Source organism: Pongo abelii, chromosome 19 (assembly GCF_028885655.2).
Source record: "Pongo abelii isolate AG06213 chromosome 19, NHGRI_mPonAbe1-v2.0_pri, whole genome shotgun sequence".
Lineage (NCBI taxonomy): Eukaryota > Metazoa > Chordata > Mammalia > Primates > Hominidae > Pongo > Pongo abelii.
The window spans coordinates 82,596,120-82,619,103 of NC_072004.2; the positions used below are offsets into that span (position 1 = coordinate 82,596,120).

General features: G+C 40.3%; 1 protein-coding gene and 1 pseudogene across 9 annotated transcripts in view; one reads left to right on the forward strand and one right to left on the reverse strand.

The window, feature by feature from the left end:
* HELZ (helicase with zinc finger) overlaps nt 1–22,984 on the reverse strand; it is a 174,856-nt gene that overhangs the window by 149,561 nt on the left and 2,311 nt on the right. For 6 of the 9 annotated variants that reach the window (XM_054537298.2, XM_054537296.2, XM_024235035.3 and 3 more), the window contains one exon: nt 18,818–18,874. The gene's annotated coding sequence lies outside the window, so the exon portion shown is untranslated. Of the gene's footprint in view, nt 1–18,618; nt 18,666–18,817; nt 18,875–22,984 lie in introns of all 9 variants that reach the window. The other 3 variants (XM_063718893.1, XM_024235030.3, XM_024235033.3) reach the window with 1 other exon arrangement.
* Nucleotides 3,247–4,523, forward strand: LOC103892883 (large ribosomal subunit protein eL42-like; annotated as a pseudogene).

Below are 22,984 nucleotides of genomic sequence, written 5' to 3' on the forward strand. Positions count from 1 at the left end.
GCATTTGTTCAATATTGGGGATTTATACATGTGGTACAATATAACATTCCCTACTTTTCTCAGTTTGGAATTTTTAATTTTAACACTTTTTTTTGAGACAGGGTCTCACTCTGTCACCTAGGCTCGAGTAGAGTGGCACAATCACTGCTCACTGCAGCCTCGACTTGCCAGGCTCAAGCAATCCTCCTAACTCAGCATCTCGAGTAGCTGGGACTACAGGCATGCACCACCATGTCCCGCTAAATTGTTATTTTATTTTATTTTTGTATTGACAGGGTCTCCCCATGTTGCCCAGCCTGGTCTCAAAACTCCTGGGCTCAAGCTGTCCTCCCGCTTCAGCCTACCAAAGTGCTAGGATTACAGGTGTGAGCCACTGCACTAAGCCTAAACTAACACTTTTAATATTAAAAAAAAAAAATCTAATTGTGTTATTAAGATAACCCCCCCCCCCCAAAAAAAAAGAATGCTGTATCCTTGGTCTTTTACATGGTTTTCCTTTAAACTTCCTCAGCTTTCCTTCAGGGAGGCTGTAATTTCCAGTTTAGTTTAAGGGTAAGGGGATTTAAATAAGTCACAGTTGATATGTATGCCTGTTACACAAACATACATTGATGTGGGTGAAATCAATTGTTCAACCAAAGTCAAAAATAATTTCTGTATCACTACAGCAATGTTGTCCATTAGACAAAGAGTGGCATTACAAAATTACTAACTTATGATATAGTCCAGATATAAAATATCAACACTATTAACATTTTGGGCTCAATAATTTTTTGTTGTGGGCCATTCTGTGCATTGTAGGTTATTGAGGAGTCATTATCCCTAGTCCTTACCAGCAGATGCCAATAGCACATCCCCTGACTTGTGACAACCAAATATGTCTCCAGTAAATGTCTGGAGAAGGCAAAATCAGCTCTAGTTGAGAACTACTAATATAGACAAGCATACACTGCTTGCCAGATAACAGCAACACAAGATTCATAAAGTCCATGAATACCAGAGGCCCTAGAATTAGCAAATCTTCCCTACAGAACTCCCAGCCCACATCCAGACAATACAAAAAGAAGTCATAAGAAAACAAAGCTAATAATGCACCAGCTAAAATCTTTCTTAGGAATGAGTACAGCACAGTGATCCAGAGTACAGACTGGGAACCAGAATTCACCAGCTGCACCACTCTCCAGCTGCATAGCCTGCGGCAAGTAGCTTTACATGGATTATTTCAACTTGCTCACCTCTAAACTGGGAAGACAACTAATACCTACCTCCTAGGGTTACTGCAAGGATTAAGTGAAATAATACCTATAAAGTACTTAAAAGAATGCCTTGGACATAAGTGCTCAATAAGTGTTAGCTATTATAATGTCTCTAAAATTCCTTATTTTCACTTTATATAAAGTTATTTTTGTTTTTTGTTTTTTGTGTTTTTTTTAAGAGACAGAGTCTCGTTGTGCAGCCCATACTGGGAGTGTAGTGGTGCAATCATAGCTCCTGCTGCCTCACACTTGGGAATCATCCTCCTGCCTTGGCCTCCCAAGAAGCTGGGACTACAAGTGCATGCCACCACAACCGGCTAATTTTTTTTTAATTTTTTTGTAGAGACAGGGTCTCAATGTGTGGCCTAGCCTAGTCTCAAACTCTTGGCCTCAAAAGATCATCCCAACTTGGCCTCCCAAATGCTGGGATTACAGGCGTGAGCCACTGTACCCAGCCTACATAAAGCTGAAATCACTTTACTGATCTCAACATACAATACGGTATAGACAATGAAGTATTATTCTATGTAATTACTTTACCTACTTGACAGAGGAATTATTTTCACCTATTTTCTCCATCTCAATACACCGGTAATGATTATGTGAAGAATAGCCATTGGAGAAAAAAGTATATCTGCAAGTCACTGACAAGGACTAGCTAAACCCTAAATCTGGCTATGAGGGATGATCACAAAGACTGATATCAACAATGATTCCCAAACACATTAGCCAGGGAGATCTCGATAACATTAATATGTAAGTAGAGATTAAGGGCAGAACTATGAATTTCAGGAGCTTTGAGAGGAAATGACTCAATTTACGACCCTTCCTCAGAAGTGGATATCCACCCCAATTACCTTTGTTAATCAGGGCCTGATAACTAGTTTCCAAGATCTACTGAATCACAGTACAACGCATGCTTCGTTCAGCTGTTTTGTCGAGCTTTTCAGAAAACAGCATGACCTTACTGCACCCACTCCTTCTGAAGAAGCTAAAGTGGTTTATCAAGCATAAAAGCAAAACTGTCTGTCAAAGTCAAAATGAGAAAACATCTCAGGCCATGCTAAAATGGACTACGGATAATACGCAGTGAGAGATCTAGAAGTACTTCTAAATGAGGCCAGCTCCCAGATACACTTCAAGAGTGTAGCTGACACCCCTGCCTAGGACACATGGATACATCTGTATCTATTGTATGTGATCCCGCTACCTAAACATAACAGCCAGATCCAAGGGCAGATACTGACTAAGTGGGGCCGGCACGGTGGCTCACGCCTCTAATCCCAGCACTTTGGGAGGCCGAGGCGAGTGGATCATGAGGTCAGGAGATCGAGCCCCTCCTGGCTAACACGGTGAAACCCCATCTCTACAAAAAATACAAAAAAAAAAAAATTAGCCTGGCGTGGTTGCGGGCGCCTGTAGTCCCAGCTACTCGGGAGGCTGAGGCAGGAGAATGGCGTGAACCCGGGAGGCGGAGCTTGCGGTGAGCGGTGATCGCGCCACTGCACTCCAGCCTGGGCGACAGAGCAAGACTCCCTCTAAAAGAAAAAAAATTATCCAAACTTTTATCAAAGGAACATAAAACACTAATTTCCTGCAAATTCCTATCCCTGTGAGAAACACTGACTTGGAGGATGTGACTTCACAAGCAAGAAAGCTGAAATCGGAAACCAGGACTCTAATCCAAATCCACTAACTCCTCTGATCTATTGCTGACCTATAAAAAGAGACTAATACCATGCAATGAACGTTCGTTGTTCTGCCACCAAATACCCATTCCCTTTCCTGGTAATAAAGCCCACAATTTCCCTTTAAGAATTCACCTCTCCCCATCTCTCAGACCATGTGGTTCCTGAAGAGCTAACTCCACCACGGATGCGGGGTGGCATGTGACACTAACTGGCCAATCCGAGCCTCACAGCCCTGAATACAGGGATTGGCTCAGGGTAGGCCATATGACCCTGTAAGAGCCAATGAGACACCATGAGACTTGCTGAGACTTCTGGGAAAGAAACTGATGCTCCTTCCCCCGATTCTAAATTCTGAGAAATTACGGGGGGGTTGAATATACCGCAGCCATTTTTCTTACAGTGTCAGCAACTGAAGTCTATACAGGAAAAGGCAGAGCTGATTCACAGGGAGAAACTAAGTCCTGATGACATCACCTGACCCCTGAATCCAGCTCTGGCTAGCTGTGCCTGGACTTCGAAGTTAGGTAAGCCAAGAAACTTTTTTCCAGCTTAAGTCAGTTTAGGTTGATATTTCAGGCAGTTGGAACCAAGACAGTCTTAATTTAGATAGATAATCTGATCAGTACCAAATGAGCTGATAATTTTCTTGTAAAATAGTGTATACACGATTATTAATAACAATGATCATATTATTTATTACTAATAACAGTAAGTGTAAAGAGAAAAAATACGTGGGCATGGGAGACAAATGGCTTAGTGTGATATATGATTCTTCTGTGTCTTAAAAATATAAGCCTAGCTTTCCATGCCCATAGTGCTCACGCAAACATGGTGAACGTTGCTAAAACCCGCCGGACTTTCCGTAATAGGTGTGGCAAGCACCAACCCCACAAAGCGACACAGTACAAGAAGGGCAAGGATTCTCTGTATGCCCAGGGAAAGCAGCGTTATGACACGAAACAGAGTGGCTATGGTGGGCAAACTAAGCCGATCTTCCGGAAAAAGGCTAAAACTACAAAGAAGACTGTGCTAAGACTTGAGTGCGTCGAGCCCAAACAGATCTAAGAGAATGCTGGCTATTAAAAAGATGCAAGCATTTTGAACTGGAAGGAGATAAGAAGAGAAAGGGTCAAGTGATCCAGTTCTATGTGTCATCTTTTATTATGAAGACAATAAAATCTTGAGTTTATGTTAAAAAAAATTACATATATATATATGCCCAAAGCATTTGTTTTAACAACTTATAAAGTTACTTCAGTAATAACAAGAAGCTTTTACTGAATGTTCATTGTGTGCCAGATGTTGAAAAGATTATATGTACGTAATCTAATTTAATCCTCACAATGACCCTATAAAGTAGATATTAGAATTCTTATTATCATTCCCATTCACAGATGAGGAAACTGAAGCACAGAGTTAACTTATCCAGTTACACTGTAAACGACAGAGGCAGGATTCAAATCCAGGCAGTCCGACAACTCCTACTTCTACCACGACACTGATTCTGAGCCCACAAGCAACTAAGGTTCTAATGCTATTCCAACAGAGTAAAACTCAAAGTCCAGCACTCCCAAAATGTGACAGTAAAACATCACCTTTTAATTCTGAAACAGGGTTAACATAGTTCTGCATTATAAAAAGTATGTCTGTGTTAGTAACCACAATGTTAGTGATTACCATTTTAAAAAATGTAAACACACACACACATCCCTAAGCCAATCATCTCCTTGGTTAAGCAAAAGTCCTAAGTGTCCCAAGATGAAGGAGTGTATTAATTAGCACTATCTTTCCATAAAATGGTAACATTTGCATCCTTCCACAAAAGTCAACTTTCAGAGAGTATCCCATCCCTAACTTACTTTTTGCCACTTTTATAAAACAGAAACTTGTTCTAAAATTGATTCATCTTAGCACAATCTGACAAAAGAGCAAAATCGATAAATTTTATCAAAATTAAACATTTTTGTACCATGAAAAAGACACTTAAAAGAATGAAAGACAAGTTAGAGACTGGGAGAAATTTTGTGCAAATCACTTATTTGAAAAAGGATTCAGATCTGAACATATAAAGAACTCCCTGACGGGCGCAGTGGCTCACACCTGTAATCCCAGCACTTTGGGAGGCTGAGGCGAGTGAATCACAAGGTCAAGCGATCAAGACCATCCTGGCCAACATGGTGAAACCCCATCTTTCCTAAAAATACAAAAATTATCTGGGTGTGGTGGCTTGCACCTGTAGTCCCAGCTACTAGGGAGGCTGAGGCAGGAGATTGCTTGAACACAGGAGGCGGAGGTTGCAGTGAGCCGAGATCGCACCACTGCACTCCAGCCTAGCGACAGGGTGAGACTCCATCTCAAAAAAAAAAAAAAAAAAGAAAAAAGAAAAAAAAAAAACTCTCAACAATCAACAATAAGAAAATTAACCAAATAAAAACTGAGCAACAGATTTCAACAGATACTCCCAAACAGGATATAATGATAACAAATAAGCACATAAAAGATGTTCAGTGTTATTAGCCATTAGGGAAATGCAAACTAAAGCCATGATTAGATCCCACTACATACCTATTAGAATAGCTAAATTAAAATTATTGATAACACCAAGGGATGTACAGTAATTGGAACCCTCATACATTGCTAGTAGGAATATAAAATGATTTAGCCACTCTGGAAAAAGGGTTTGCAGCTTCTTATAAAATCAAATACGCACACTACACTATATGACCCAGCAATCCCCTTCGCCCCTCAGATACCACATAGAAATGAAAACTATGTTCACACAAAGATCTGAACACAAATGTTCATAACAGTTCTATTCATAATTGCTAAAAGTGGAAACAACTCAAATGTCCTTTAATGAGTGAATAAACAGACCTCTTTGTGATATAAAACTACTCAGCAACAAAAAGGAACAAGTATTCAATATATGCAATAACTTGAATTAATCTCAAAAACATTATGCCACATAAAAGACCCCAGTCTCAAAAGCTGACATACTGTATGATTCCATTTATACAATCTTATTCTCAAAAATATAAAACTATAAAAATGAAGAACAGATCAGTGGTTGTGAGCAGGTATAGGGTGGGTAGGGGTAACTATAAAAGAATAGCATGAGGAAGTTTTTAGGGTGATGACACTGCCCTGTATCCTGATTGTGGTGATGGCTGCACAAACTATACATGTGTTAAATTAGTAAAACTGTATAGCAAAAAACATCAATTTTACTATATGCTAATTTTTATAAAATTGTAAGAATTATTTTTAAAATATGATCTAAATGTCACATTTGACTTTTTTTTTTTTTAAGATGGAGTCTCGCTCTGTCGCCCAGGTTGGAGTGCAGTGGCGTGACCTCAGCTCACTGCAACCTCCGCCTCCCAGGTTCAAGCGATTTTCCTGCCTCAGCCTCCCCAGTAGCTGGGACTACAGGCACACATCAGCACACCTAGCTAATTTTTGTATTTTCAGTAGACACAGGGTTTCACCATGTTGGCCAGGATGATCTCGATCTCTTGACCTCGTGATCTGCCCACCTCGGCCTCCCAAAGTGCTGGGATTACAGGCGTGAGCCACCACACCCAACCGACGTGATTTTTTAAAACTACAAAGGAGATACAGCAGGGTAAGTGTGCTGTGAATAAACAGAAAACCCATGCACTTCCCTTCCTGCATATGTAGGTCTTAGAGGCAAGAATGGAGCCTCAAAAAGAACCTCTCCAAATGGAACAATGATTGAGCTCTCTTGGCAAAAAATGTAGAATACTTTTGAAGAATTCAATCATAGCTAGATGGTTGGTCCAGGACCAAAAGTAAATGCTGGAAGAAAAACAAAATCAATCTTTCCACTCTGAACCTCTGTCTGTGACAGCATGAGAAGAACCACCAGACCACCTTGAAATCAAGTCATGAAATATGCTTTTATTTTAAAAATCAGTTATATTCCTCAAATTAACTTCTCTTGTTAATGTAGTTATGGTCTTCTTTGATCTCAAAAGACCAAATCCTTTGTTAACAGAGAGACTTTAAGCAAAAGTAAGCTGATCAAATAGCAAGAGGCCACAGTAGTAACTAAAATTTCTTCTATCTAAATTCAAGATGATTTCTGCATCTCTGTCTTATACATTTGCCTATTAGAAAAAAAAAACATGTATCTACCACGTAATTAACTTAGGTGCAATGAATCAGACTGCATTTCTAAAGGTTTTAGAAGACTGATGAGTTACATTAACCATAATCACTATCTCCTTTGACAGAAATTACTAACATCCGTAATTGGTTCTTAATCAGACCCCAAGATATCTTTACTTACTAGGCTATATAAACAATAAAACTTAAAGGACAAATATAATAAAATGCACGTTTCATTATATAACAAAACAAAAATTTATATCAGAAGAATTGCTAGAAAAAATTGGATATCCACATTTTTTAAGTTAGTTATTTGCTATTAATTCTTCTAATTGCTTTCCTTGTGGAAATTCGGTTACTAACCTGAAACTAGAAAGTAAATACACTTTGGGAGGCCCAGGCCGGCAGATTGCTGAGCTTAGGAGTTCGAGACCAGCCAGGGCAACATGGCGAAACCCCGCCTCTACCAAAAATACAAAAAATTAGCTGGAAGTGGTGGCACAAGCCTGTAGTCCCAGCTACTTGGAAGCTGAGACATGAGAATCGCTTGAACCCGGGAGGCAGAGGTTGCAGTGAGCAGAGTAAGCAGAGATCACGCCACTGAACTCCAGCCAGGATGATAGAGACTTTGCCTCAAAAAAAAAAAAATTTATTGTGACAAAAGAAAGAAAAGCCAAATTGATACATTATTATTATTATTATTATTATTATTATTATTAGAGACAGAGTTTCACTCTTGTTGCCCAGGCTGGAGTGCAATAACGCGATCTCAGCTCACTGCAACTTCCACCTCCCGGGTTCAAGAGATTCTCCTGCCTCAGCCTCCCAAGTAGCTGGTATTACAGGCATACGCCACCACACCTGGCTAATTTTGTATTTTTAGTGGAGTCAGGGTTTCTCTGTGTTGGTGAGGCTGATCTCAAACTCCCAACCTCAGGTGATCCGCCTGCCTCGGCCACCCAAAGTGCTGGGATTACAGGCATGAGCCACTGCACCCAGCTGATACATTATTAAAATAACCCAAGTGAAGAGGAAGAAAGCCTATCAGAATGTGCCCCTTTCCCCACTGAGCAGCAAGGCCCTGGTAAGCCAGTGTGGCTAAAGTGTATCATGCTTCCTGAGGGAGAAAAAGTATACTTTAGAGATGGCACAATAACTCTGAAATGCCTATAAAATAATGTCAAAGCTCATTAACAGATAGCCGGGCCACCACCAATCTCGCTACAACCTAACTTGCCCATCACCCCAACACAGGCCCCAAGTACACAGTCAGGCCTCGGAGACTCTGATAACATTGTTCCCTCTGCCCAGAACATCCTTTCCTCGCCTCTCTCTGGACCTAAATCCTACCCAGATTTAACGAATGCTTCAATATCTACTTCTCTAAGATGCTCTCCTCCCAAAACTAAAATAGCATTACTTCCTATAGAATTAATTGGCCTCTGAATCATCTATTATCTTGAGTTAAATGCATCGTGTAAAATGCCTTATCTGCCCAACACAACTATCTTATAAATTAGAATCCAATTTATACCATCTTTATCCCCATGACAACAATTCAATTCACTAAAATCATTCCATAAATAATTAAATTTCCCAAAGATGACCTAAAATAGCCTAAATGCCAAGCATACCAAGAACTGTCCTGTACCAAATTCAGTTCTCATCAGCATGTCAAGTCACAAAGAGGCATGTTTTGTTACCTTTTAGTTCATCTGCATTTTTCCAAAACTGGAATCTATATAGTCCTATAGTATACACAGGCAAAATAGTCTGCAAAGTAGTTTTACTCATTGTACTGTACTTAATATTCAGCCAGACTTGCATTTTTCTCTAAAACATGAAATCACTGAGTATGCAAGAAGCATTAGAAGAGAGACTAAGCCTACAGAGAAGAAAACTAGAAACTAAGATCATCAACCGTGGTCTATTTTGAATAATCATTTTCATAAAGAGGTAAATTCTCTTAAATTTCAGAATAAGTGGAATTTAGTAGAGTATAAAATGTTTTAAATACATAAAAGAAATATCCTGATGGGCCTTCTGCCATCTGTTTTAGTGACTGAGATAAACTGAATTTTCTAAAAATTATATCAACAGCTAAAATTGAGATTTTTTTTCCATCTATTACTTTGATTTTTCCTGATCCATTTTTCAGGATTTCCAGTAATTCTGGAGCTAGCCTTCCTAGTTTCAAGAATTCCAAATTGTTTCTTGAAGAGTTTGAGCCTCTTCCCAAATCACTTAACATGTTTATTAATTTAAAAGATATGAAGAAACAAAAAACCCATACTTAAGAAGCAAGCAAGGCTGGGCACAGTGGCTCATGCCTGTAATCCCAGCACTTTGGGAGGCCGAGGCAGGCGGATCACGAGGTCAAGAGATGGAGACCATCCTGGCCAACATGGTGAAACCCTGTCTCTACTAAAAACACAAAAAATTAGCTGGGGTTGGTGGTGCATTCCTGTAATCCCAGCTACTTGGGAAGCTGAGACAGGAGAATCGCTTGAACCTGGGAGGCAGAGGTTGCAGCGAGCTAAGATCGCGGCATTGCACTCCAGCCTGGCGGCAGAGCGAGACTCCATCTCAAAAAAAAAAAAAAAGCAAGCAAATTATACTAAAAGGCTGACTTCTAGAAAAGGTTACTGCCTGCCAAGAAAATTATATTACTATAAAACATTGTCTATTCTTTTTGTTTCTTGATTTTTGCTTGCAGATGATCTGTGTAGACACAGAATCACACTACTACTACCAGTACTATCACAGCCCCTTAAAAGCCATCTTCAATTCACCAACAGATTATGCTCTAATGCTGTATTTTCAAATCAGACTCTACAACTGAGAACAGAGTTTTCTATACAGTGTTAACAATAAGGTTACTGGGAAGATTTGAAGTGACAAAAGCAAGTTACAAAATAATATATATGGTATAATCCCATTTTGTAAGTAAAAAACATTATAAATAATTGTCATCTCATCTTTGTAAAACATGTAAGTATTGAATATTTTGCATAAGAAAATCAGGAAGGAGAAGAAACAGTCCAATCATGAAGAAAATATCAGAGAAACCCAAATTGAGGACCATTCTATTAAATATTCAAATAGTACTCCTGAAAACTGTCATGAGAAACGAAGTCTGAGAGGCTATCACAGCCCAAAAAAGACTAAGAAGACAAAACCGCTACATTCATTGCAGGATTCTGGATAGATTCTGGAACAGAAAAAGGGTATTAGTGGGAAAACTGGTGAAATCCAAATAAAGTCTAAAAATTAATTAATAGAAATGTACCAACAATGGCTGGATGTGGTGGCTCAGGTGTGTAATCCCAGCACTTTGGGAGGCCAAGCCAAGTAGATCACAAGATCAGGAGATCGAGACCATCCTGGCTAACACGGTGAAACCCCATCTCTACTAAAAATGGAAACAATTAGCTGGGCGTGGTGGTGGGCGCTTGTAGTCCTAGCTACTCGGGAGGTTGAGGAAGGAGAATGGCGTGAACCCAGAAGGCAGAGCTGGCAGTGAGCAGAGATCATGCCACTGTACTCCACCCTGGGCGACAGAGCCAGACTCTGTTGGGGAAAAAAAAAAAAAAAAAGAAATGTACCAACAATGGTTTCTTTCGTTTGACAAACATGCCGTGGAAACCTAAGACATTAACAATGGGGGAAACTGGGTAAAGAGTTTATAAGAACTCTGACCTATACTTCTAAATTTTCTGTAAATCTAAAATTATTACAAAATGAAAAGTTTATTACAGGCTGGGTGTGGTGGCTCACACCTGTAATCCCAGCACTTTGGGAGGCAGAGATGGGTGGATCACCTGAGATCAGGAGTTCAAGACCAGCCTGGCCGATATGGTGAAACCCTGTCTCTACTAAAAATACAAAAATTAGCCAGGCGTCGTGGCAGGCGCCTGTAATCCCAGCTATTCAGGAGGCTGAGGCAGGAGAATTCCTTGAACTCGGGAGAGGGAGGTTGCAGTGAGCCGAGATCACACCACTGTACTCCAGCCTGGGACAAAGAGCGAGACTCCATCTCAAAAAAAAAAAAGTTTACTACAAAAATAAAACTGGATATCTCCAGGTGATGCTATTACAGCTTTTTTATTCATCTGTACTTTATAATATTTTTTTTCGAGATAGAGCCTCGCTCTGTCACCCAGGCTAGAGTGCAGTGGCGCAATCTCAGCTCACTGCAACCTCTGCCTCCCAAGTTCAAGCGATTCTCCTTCCTCAGCCTCCCGAGTAGCTGGGATTACAGGCACACACCACCATGCCCAGCTATGCCCGGCTAATTTTTGTATTTTTAGTAGATATGGGGTTTCACCATGTCGGCCAGGCCGGTCTCAAACTCTTGACCTCATGATCCACCTGCCTCGGCCTCCCAAAATGTTGGGATTACAGGCGTGAGCCCCTGTGTCTGGCACTGTATTTTATAATTTTTAACAAGCAGCAAGTTTTCATTGTCATGGAAAACAGGACTTAGTCCCAGAAGACTTAAGTTAATTCGCCCAAAGACACAAGATTGAGGCAGCATAGGAATTCTGGAATTAATCCTCTTTCTCTTTACTCTAGACCCCATGCAGAGACCTAAGAACATACCCTATTATTAAACTTTTTGACTCTCCTTACTTGCTAATACACAAAATTTAAGGTCACCAGATTACTTTTGCTTCACTATAATTGATGTAGAGGGAAGAAACAGATGAAACAATACTGAGAGCTGTTGAAGTTGGACAATGGGTACATGGGCATTGATTACACTCTTCTTTCTACTTTTGTATGTCTGAAAATGTCCATAATAAAAAACTTTTAATTAAAAAATAACCAGCCTGGGCTTGGCGCAGTGCCTCACGCCTGTAATCCCAGCACTTTGGGAGGCCAAGGTAGGTGGATCACTTGAGTTCAGGAGTTTGAGATCAGACTGGCCAACTGAGTGAAACCCTGTCTCTATTAAAAATACAAAAATTAGCTGGGCATGGTGGCACGTGACTATAATCCCAGCTACTGGGGAGGCTGAGGCAGGAGAATTGCTTGAACCTGGGAGGCAGAGGTTGCAGTGAGTCGAGATCACGCCATTGCACTCCAGCCTAGGCGAAGAAGCGAGACTCCATCTCAAACAAATAAAAAAAACATAACCAGCCTGGCCAACATGGTGAAACCCCATATCCACTAAAAACGCAAAAATTAGCCGGGTGTGATGGCATGCCCCTGTGATCCCAGCTACTTGGGAAGCTGAGGTGGGAGAATCGCTTAAACCTGGGATGCGGAGGCTGCAGTGAGCTGAGATCGCACCACTGCACTCCAGCCTGGGTGACAGAGCAAGACCCTGTCTCAAAAAATTTAAAATTAAAAAATAGAAAATAAAGTCCTCACTCCCCAACATAACTATGCCACTTCCTACTCTCTATTGAGCACTGTTGCCTGGGTGAGGAAACACCAGCGCTGAGAACCTTCAGCATTTCTCAGTGTGAAGCAGAGAGAAAAGTCATGGACTGGGAATCTTGAAGCTTCCATCTTGGTTCTGCTTTAACTAATTGTGAGACCTCACTGAGTCCTCTTAACTTTTCAGGGCCCTAAACTTCCTTAGCTGTTGCCCCAATAAATCGCTGAAGTTCCTTCTAGGATTAAAATTCTGATTTCAACTTTCTACAAGCTCCTTAAACTCAACACAATCAAAACCAAATTCATCTTCATTCTAAACTCCTAAGAGCCATTCTCCCTCCTGACTTCCCTATTCTTTTTTTTTTCTTTAATGTCCCATTCTTCCAGCCACCCAGCCATAAAAACCACAGCCTCATCTCTGACTTGAGACATAGAACTCAAGTTCTATATACGTAGAAACCCCCACCCCCGTCTCTACTAAAAATACAAAAATTAGCCTGGCGTGGTGTCGGGCACCTGTAATCCCAGCTACTCGGGAGGCTGAGGCACAAGAATCGCTTGAACCCAGGAGGCGGAGGTTGCAGTGAGCTGAGATAGCACCATGGCACTCCAGCCTAGGCGACAGAGAGAGACTCCATCTCAAAAAAAAAAAAAGAGAGAGAGAGAGAGATAGAACTTTGGGAGGCCAAGGCAGGTGGATGGCTTGAGCTCAGGAGTTCAAGACCAGCTGGGCAACGTGGGAGACCCCCATCTCTACAAAAAATACAAAAATTAGGTGGGCGTGGTAGCTTGTGCCTGTAATCTCAGCTACTAGGGAGGCTGAGGCAGGAAAACTGCTTGAACCTAGGAGGCAGAGGTTGCAAAGAGCCAAGATGGAGCCACTGTACTCCAAAAAAAAAAAAGGAAAAAAAAAGAAACACAGAGATACAGAATTAATTGTTCCCACCCTACCCCATCTAATTAGTCACCACATCTCTCCATTCAACCTCCAAAATAACTCTTGAATCCCTTCCATGGCCACCAACTCAGTTCAGGTTCTCATAACCCTCGCTTAGACTACTATGAACCCAACTAAAGGCCCTGTCTCTCAACTGTCTTCCCTACAATCCATCATACTCATCCTTACTCTAACATTCAAGAAATTCCAAGACCAAGCATGGTGGCTCAGGCCTGTAATCCCAGCACTTTGGGAGGCCAAGTGCTTCAGGCCAGGAGTTCAAGACAGCCTGGGGAACATAGCAAGACTCCTAACTTTATAAAAAATAAAAATAACAAAAAGTTAAATATTTAAAAAAAAAACTCCCCAAAACCCAGTCCTGACCTATTGGCAGTCTTACCTTCCATTATATTCCTTTATGTATCCTAGGACCCAGGAAACTTGGATATGCAATTTCCTGACACGCACATTTCTGACATAACCCCCAGACTTCCCTCCAGAATGCCCTCTTCCCTTTCTTTGCTTCTCGGCTTCCTGGTGGTGTGATTTAAATGCCACCTCTTCAGTGGAAGTGTTCCCTGATATCCCCAAGAAGGCAGTATCGCTCCCTCCACTTAATCCCGAAGCACCTTGTATGGCCCCCTTCAATGGCACCTATGAAATTCCTATTAGTCCTTTCATTTGGGGGTGCCCCTATTCTCTCTACAGATAATTAGTTCCTTGTCAACGGAACAATGTTTCCTTTATGTTTGGATCCCTCAGAACACAGCTTCTCAAAGGGTGTGCCATGGCACACTGGTATGCCCTGAATGAGTTAAAGATGGCCTAGACAGTGGTGATCTTCTCAGCAATCCAAGCAGCCACAAAGAGACAACAGAAGGCCGGGCGCGGTGGCTCACGCCTGTAATCCCAGCACTTTGGGAGGCTGAGGCGGGTGGATCAAGAGGTCAGGAGTTCAAGACCAGCCTGAACAACATGGTGAAACCCCGTCACTACTAAAAATACAATAATTAGCAGGGCATGGTAGTGCGTGCCTGTAATCCCAGATACTCAGGAGGCTGAGGCAGGAGAATCGCTTGAACCAGGGAGGCGGAGGCTGCAGTGAGTCGAGATCGTGTCACTGTACTCCAGCCTGGGCAACAGAGCGAGACTCCATCACAAAAAAAAAAAAAAAAAGAGAGAGAGACAACAGAAGCCAGAACCCACAAATGGTCAAGCCTCAAACAGTGTCCTGCTTCAACCCAGCACGTGCCATCACAAGAACTTGAGAACCACTCAGAGGACGCAGTGATACAAAGGGGCTCACAGCAGATGCCCAATAAATACTTGCTGAACTGAATCCTGGAATAATCCATCTGTTCCCCTTCCCAAGATCATTTACCATTTCGACCACACACTCTTTTTTTTTTTTTTGAGACAGAGTCTCGCTCTTTCACCCAGGCCGACTGCAGTGGCGCTATCTCTATCTCAGCTCACTGCAAGCTCCGCCACCCAGGTTCACACCATTCTCCTGCCTCAGACTCCCAAGTAGCTGGTACTACAGGCGCCTGCCACCGCACCCAGCTAATTTTTTGTATTTTTAGAAGAGATGGGGTTTCACCGTGTTAGCCAGGATGGTCTCGATCTCCTGACCTTGTGATCTGCTCACCTTGGCCTCCCAAAGTGCTGGGATTACAGGCGCAAGCCACTGTGCCCGGCCTCAACCACACACTCTTGTGAACAATTTTTACTGACCATATTATACCAGCCTTACCATTCAAAGCCTACAATAGTTAATTGCATAATATAGCAACCGGTATCAACAAACAATTCACCATAAAGAGGCTCAAATAGTTAAATTCAATATTATTTAACAAAGAAATGAAAGTGCCATTTTACACTATTAAATTCACAAAAACTTCTGAGGAAAAAGTGGTTTTCTCTACTACTTATGGTAAAACAGGTATATCCATATATCTGTTAGGAGCACAAACTGGTATAACACCCTTGAAAACAGTAGGACAATATATGTGAGGAGCCATAAAAACATTGATACCCCTTAACATAATAATACACTCCAAAATTTATCCTTAAGATATCATTAGAAAAAATGCAACAAGGCCGGGCGCAGTGGCTCATGCCTGTAATCCCAGCACTTTGGGAGGCCGAGGCAGGTGGATCACAAGGTCAGGAGTTCAAGACCAGCCTGGCCAAGATGGTGAAACCCCATCTCTACTAAAAATAAAAAATTAGCCAGGCGTGGTGGCAGGCGCCTGTAGTCCTAGCTACTCGGGAGGCTGAGGCAGGAGAATTCCTTGAACCTGGGAGGCAGAGGTTGCAGTGAGCCGAGATCGTGCCACTGCACTCTAGCCTGGGCAACAGAGCGAGACCCCATCTCAAAAAAAATAAATAAATAAAAATGAACTGTGATTAAAAAAAAAAAAAAAAGAAAAAAGAAAAACTGCAACAATATCTACAATGATGTAGATTAAAGTGTTAACTGAAAACCAGCCAGACAGCAGTATAAATACTTAACATAAAAAGACTTAGGTAAATTGTAGCATGACTTGATGAAATTATTTTTGCAGCCTTTCAATATATAAAGTTAAATTATAAAATCTATAAGATGTAAATGTTTTATGATATAGTAAGTTTTTAAAAATCAAACTGTAATGTATCATAATTTAAAATGAATTAAAAAATGTATATTTTGAAATGAAATGCCAAAAAGAAAATCAATTGTCTTAGGATAATAACCCAACATTTTAACAATTTATTTATTATCAATTTATTCAACATTAAGTAATAAAGTTCTACCCTACCAAGGAAATGAAGGGGTTCTAGGACACAAGCTTGATAAAAGTCTCAAAAGGACCACCCCTCCCTTCTACTGCTCACTGTGGCCTTGACTGAGTGTTTTCATACTCTCCTTGGTCATGATGACCTATACTAACCCAAACCCCAGTTATTCAAGGACCAGCCAACTACCTCAGTTGGTCCTCTGATCATCCCTATGAACCAGTGGAGACAAATCATGCAAAACGAGCAAACACTCAAGAAACAAAGAACCTGGCCGGGCGCAGTGGCCCACGCCTGTAATCCCAGCACTTTGGGAGGCCAAGGCGGATGGATCACCTGAGGTCAGGAGTTCGAGACCAGTCTGACCAACATGGCAAAGTCCCAAGCTACTAGGGAGGCTGAGGCAAGAGAATCGCTTGAACCCAGGAGGCAGAGGTTGCAGTGAGCCGAGATCCCACCAGTGCACTCCAGCCTGGGCGACAGTGTGAGACTCTGTCTTGAAAAAAAAAATTTTTTTGATTTATTTATTAGTTTAACATTTATTACTTTAACAATTTACTTATTACTTTAAACAATCAGCAAGTAGTCAGCCCAAGTTTCACTGTAAACCCTAAAAATATACAGTATTGCCATATTAAAGTCTCTGGGATTCTCAAGGCCAACTTGCTGACTTAGCAGTGGACTGTATCAGTTAAAAGGCAGTGTGGACTCAGACAAATCAAAGAACCAGGGGCCAGGAGACCTGAGAACAATTAAAAGCAAAATGTAGATAGATTTTTTTTTTACTACAAAAAACACAAAGCTAAAAAGTCCAGCTTAAACCAGATGAGTAAAAAAATAGCTGGAGATATTCTTTTAAGTCTTAGCCAGAGTGCAAAAGGGAGGATGGAAAGTCATTTTATTAAGAGCTGAAGCTAGCCCGGCACAGTGGCTCACACCTGTAATCCCAGCTCTTTGGGAGGCCAAGGCGGGTGGATCACTTGAGGTCAGGAGTTCGAGACCAGCCTGACCAACATGGTGAACCCCCATCTCTAGTAAAAATACAAAATTAGGCGTGGTGGCGCACACCTATAGTCCCAGCTACTTGGGAGGCTGAGGCAGGAGAATCACTTGAACCCAAGAGGCAGAGGTTACAGTGAACTGAGATCGCCCCATTGCACTCCAGCCTAGGCAACAAGAGCGAGACTCCATCTCAAAAAAAAAAAAAGACCTGAAGCTTTTTGCAGATGAAGATATCTCACAAAAGACAAGTATTGAAAATTCATGGCCAGGCATGGTGGCTCACACCTGTAATTCCAGCACTTTGGAAGGCCAAGGCAGGTGGATCATGAGGTCAGGAGTTCGAGACCCGCCTGGCCAACATAGTGAAACCCCGTCTTTACTAAAAATACAAAAAAATTAGCCAGGCATGGTGGCAGGCGCCTATAATTCCAGCTACTTGGGAGGCTAAGGTAAGGAGAATCACTTGAACCTGGGAGGCAGAGGTTGCAGTGAGCTGAGATTGCACTGCTGCACTCCAGCCTGGGCGACACTGCCAAGACTCTGTCTCTCAAAAAAAAAAAAAAAAAAAAGAAAGAAAATTAATTAAAAAATAATTTTAGGTCGGGTGTGGTGGCTCACGCCTGTAATCCTGACACTTTGGGAGGCCTAAGGGGGTGGTGGATCACCTGAGATCAGGGGTTTGAGGCCAGCCTGGCCAACATGGTGAAGCCCTGTCTCTACTAAAAATACAAAAAGTAGCTGGGCATGGTGGCAGGCACCTGTAATCTCAGCTACTCAGGAGGCTGAGGCAGGAGAATTGCTTGAACCCAGGAGGTGGAGGTTGCAGTGAGCCGAGATCGTGCCATTCATTGCACTCCAGCCTAGGTGACAAAAGCAAAACTCCGTCTCAAAAAAATAATAATAATTTTAACTCTGATGCCTCATAAGGAAAGTATTAAAAGCCTTCTAATTTATTTCTGTAGTATTACCATTTTCTAAGTGTAATAATGAAAGACGAAGACACCGTAGCTGACCAAGAAGATTAATTACTGTGAAATAATAAATACTCAAGACTAAACTGTTTTTAATTAACAGGCATTTCAGCAAAAAGTAAATAATCTGAAAGACTAATAGTATCAACAGAGGTAGTACAACCACTAGGAAAAAAAGTTCAACCTTTTGTTTCTACTGATATGTTCTCAGTATTTAGATCCTCAAAACTGCAGATATATAGTCATTCATGACACTACGTAAATAGCAGATAACAGGAAAAACAATTCAATACTTAACCAAGTTCATTGGAGCACAAAGTAATCGCCACTCAAGAATGTTGACACAAAAACTGAAGGACCTCTCAAGTTCCAATAGCACGCAGATAAGCTGAGCCCCTATGCAGTTACTCATCTGAACAGAAGTGGAAGATTAACCTACCCTCACTCATTTCACACACACTACTAACCTGACAACGCAGCAGGCAGTCTCTTCGGAGCTTGTTCATCATTCAGTCTGTTCCAGAAGTAACCGATTCCGTTAGGATCTGTGCCTTCAGGTTACCACTGTTTCACTACAGCCCTATATCACTTCGCCCTTGTCCCACCTTATTATTTCAGGCATTATAAAATTCTTGGTTTCTAAATAGAGTTCTAAACCTTACCCACCTGCAGTTCACTGCACTGGGTGTCACCCAAATAGCCCATCAGAGCTCTTTATAATTTCTGAAAGACAAAGAAGAAAGTTTTTTTAATACATAGTAGAAAACACCATTCACCAAGATATCAGTTCCAAAGCATTTGTATCCAATATTCCCAGCATATGGTCTTTTGGTCCACACTAGTTCAATAAAATGTAGCATGACCAGCACTGGACCAAGAGTCTTGAGATAAGCCTCCAAAGATTAAAAACAAGCTTGGTTTAATGTTGCTACTACTGAGCTGTGTGACCTTGAGCAACTCATTTAATTTCTTCAGGCCTAAATTTCCTTATCTGGAAAATAAGTCACTTAGACTAGCTAGAGAAAGAAGAGCACAGGCTTTCCAGAAAGAACACCAGCTCCACTACTTTACTGGTCTCGTGATGTTACGTTAGTTGAGTCACACTTAAGCCTGAATTTCTTCCTTTGTAAAATGGAAATAACTATCTCGTGAGTTGCTATGAGAATTAAAGGAGATGATGAGTTATAAAAAGCCTATAGTAAATATACTGTGCAGCTTATCCTAAAATTCAACAGATGGTAATTCATTACTACCATTAACCCCCACCAGCCCTAACATTTCATGAATTCAGTTCATGCACATTTCTTTTAAAAGATCAACAAATCAAAACTTTACCAACCTGACTAAAGAATTAACTGTTTTCGTGTTTCACAATTCAAATTACAGTTATCTTAAGCTGATGGTAGTTTATCATTATTACTTATTACAGAAAATAAGAACAGAATAGTCCCTGCACAACATCCAAACTCTGGTTCAATGACCATGCCTTTGCTGACTTCTCACTCTACTTCCACACTGCCAGAATATCTCAGGAATAGAGAGGTCTTCCAAAAGCTAAATGACACCCAGCTGTTTACCAGATTCAGCTCAAGGGAGCAGGACTAGAGACAGAGGAAGAACAGAGGCTTTTCTTTTTTTTAACCTTTTTTACTTTACATAAGTACTGCTCAGATTTGTTTACCATAAGCATACAGGAGTTTTGCATAAAAGTAAATAATTTTTTAAAACTATATTAGTTAAACACGTTGCCTACTGACAGGAAGCTCGCATTATAGGATATTTTCATCATAACAAAGATAATTTCTGCAGAAGGAAGCAAAAAGGCAAATTCAGATGTGACAAGAACACCTAAAATATGGCACAGAAATGACAAAAATCACAAACATTCACACTTCAGAATAGTTCAGTCAACAAAGATGCCATGCATTCTTTGAAGAACCTGACGATGAATCAAGTTCTTTTTTGTTCAAAGACAAGATGTATGTATACACTCTGCTTTACCAAACAACTTCCTGCTCTTACTTGGAGAAACTGACCCAGTACAATTCACAAAAGTAAACAAGTTGGTATGACTGTTGGTATTAGTTGAAAAACTTCCCACTTCTTTTAAAGAATTAAAAGTTGACCAAAATAGTTATTACATGTATATATAAATAAAATTCTTCCTGTTACATCTACAGTGGTCTTTTAAAAAGAGAAATATTAACTTCTAACAGATTCGAGATTACTGAAAACTATTATCCCAGACACCCTCAAAGCAATAAACCATCACGTTATATGCTGCTTCTAGCCAATGCTCCAGAAGTAACCCTGACTGCACTCATCAACTGAAATGAATGGTAAGATGGTATGGCATACTCTCCACTTGTATCACTTTTCTTCTAGAAAACATTTCAAAACATTACTTAGAAATCCAATTACATCTGCTTACATCTGCATGTACATTCACCTAAGTTTATGAAAATTAAACATAAAAATTTGCTTATAATTTTTTAAGTAGTTCCTCCCCATCTCTTGGATAACTGCTGTTGATAATCCTGGCCCGAAATCTTCTATACATTTGAAACAACAGGCAAAGGTCCTTATTTCTTGTATGGGGCCTGTATTTGGATCTTAGGGTCTCTGACAGCCAATTATAGACTAATCTACATTCAATATTAATGCCAAGCCTACTGCTTAAACAGAGAACACATGCATCTGTAAGATCTGGGCTACTTACTTGTAGATCCCTCTGCACTATTCTTAGCCTTTCATGAATATGCTGTAGATTTTTTAATTACACGAGGCCCTTTGCAAGTAAAAATGACTTTTCCTGTTGTTTTGGCATCACTCCTCTTCCAGTGAAAACTGGACAGTCTATAAATATATACCAACTTTAAGACAATGCATTTTAATATCTATGGCATTAGAAAATAAAACTTCTTGTTAACAAATGCAATAATCAAGTTTAACAGCTAATAGAAAGGTACTTAACTCCCAAAAACTACAGCCTTACCTAAAAATAGTGTCCTAGCTTCCCAGCCAAAAGGACAGACTAAAAAAGCTCTGTCTTTATTCAGCTCAGAGACACAGACTTCTACCTCACCACAACCTTCAATACTATGGCATTTCCCATTTTAGAATACTTTGTGTAACAAGTTGTTCAGTGGCCAACCACTAACTTCGCTTTGAAATGAATACTAACACTTCACATAGTCTACATGTGTGAGAACTGTGGAAAATGTCTTGACACAATTCAGGTCAAACAACACTAGCCACACAAGATTACCTACTTCTAAGTATTCCATTTTAGACTACAAACAAACATCTCCACAGGCAAAAAGCAGATCACTGGCTCCTTTCCACAAAATTATCTGTAGGTTTCAAAAAAAAAAAAAGGTAAGGCCAGGCATGGTGGCTCACACCTGTAATCCCAGCACTCTGGGAGGCCAAGGCAGGCAGATCACCTGAGGTCAGGAGCTCGAGACCAGCCTGACCAACATGGTGAAACCCTCTCTCTACTAAAAATACAAAATTAGCCGGGTGTGGTGGCGCAAGCCTGTAATCCCTACTCGGGAAGCTGAGGCAGGAGAATTGCTTAAATCTGGGAGGTAGAGGTTGCAGTGAGCTGAGATCGCATCATTGCACTCCAGCCTGGGCAACAAGAGTGAAACTCTGTCTCAAAAAAAAAAAAAGAAAAAAACATCTATCTATCTATACATATAGATGCACACATATATATACACATATATACATATATACATGCATATATACACATATATACATGCATATATACACATATATACATATATACGTGCATATATACACATATATACATATATATATACACACACATATATAAAGTTCAAATTGGGAGGTCTAAGGCAGAAATATGCCTCCATCTGCAAAATAAAAATAAATTTAAAAATCCCTATTTGCTCTGCCAAAAATAAAAATTATATGAAATAAACATAAGCACTGCTGAGTTTCAAATACAAGAAAACGTGGTATGTGCACTTACAAAAGAATCTTGGTTTATGTCCACCTTCCTTTCCTAAGTTTTTATTTTTTTAAGGCAAAATGTTAATTACATGCCTCAATCTAGGAAAAAAAAAAAAAAAGGATAGCTTATTCTTCTTAAACAGATGTTGTGATAGACATGAAAAATTTGTGAGAGGATTTCAAAATCCAGAGGCCCAGATGTGTGGAGAAACAAACAAACAAAAAAAAAACTACAGTAACCAATCGACCACAATTACTTATGTTTTTCTAAAAAAAAACTTAGTAAAACATTTTAAATTGAGAAAACTCCTTGTGAAAAATGTAAAAGTAGCAAACTTCTCTTCCTCTCTGTAGCACAAACTATTCACTAACACTGTATCAATAATATCCTTTAAATCCAAAGCATTACAAATTAGATTAAATAAAGCACTTTGAATAAATTTACACACCGTGTGTGATCAGGACATAATGACAAACTAGTCTATTTCCTAATAAGCTAAACAGATCTCACCACTATCATCTTTATTTCAAAATAATTATTAAAGAGAAAAGTACTACTCCGTTTTTCAGAAAATAAAAGCAGGAGTGATTGACCTGCCTAACTCTTTCCAACGGAAAGGGTATACTTTACGAGTCCCACAAACCAGGTACACACAAAATCCATATACATAATCACCGGGACTAAACGTACAGTAGGTGATAGACACCAAAACACAAATAAAATTAAGACATCCAAGTAAAGTTACGCAAGAAAATTTGAATAGGCAAACTATAATTATCCCTCGTGAAGATACTGATCAAGAATAGCTGCAAGTAACATTTGGCTCTTAGTTAAGTACCACTATGTTTGAG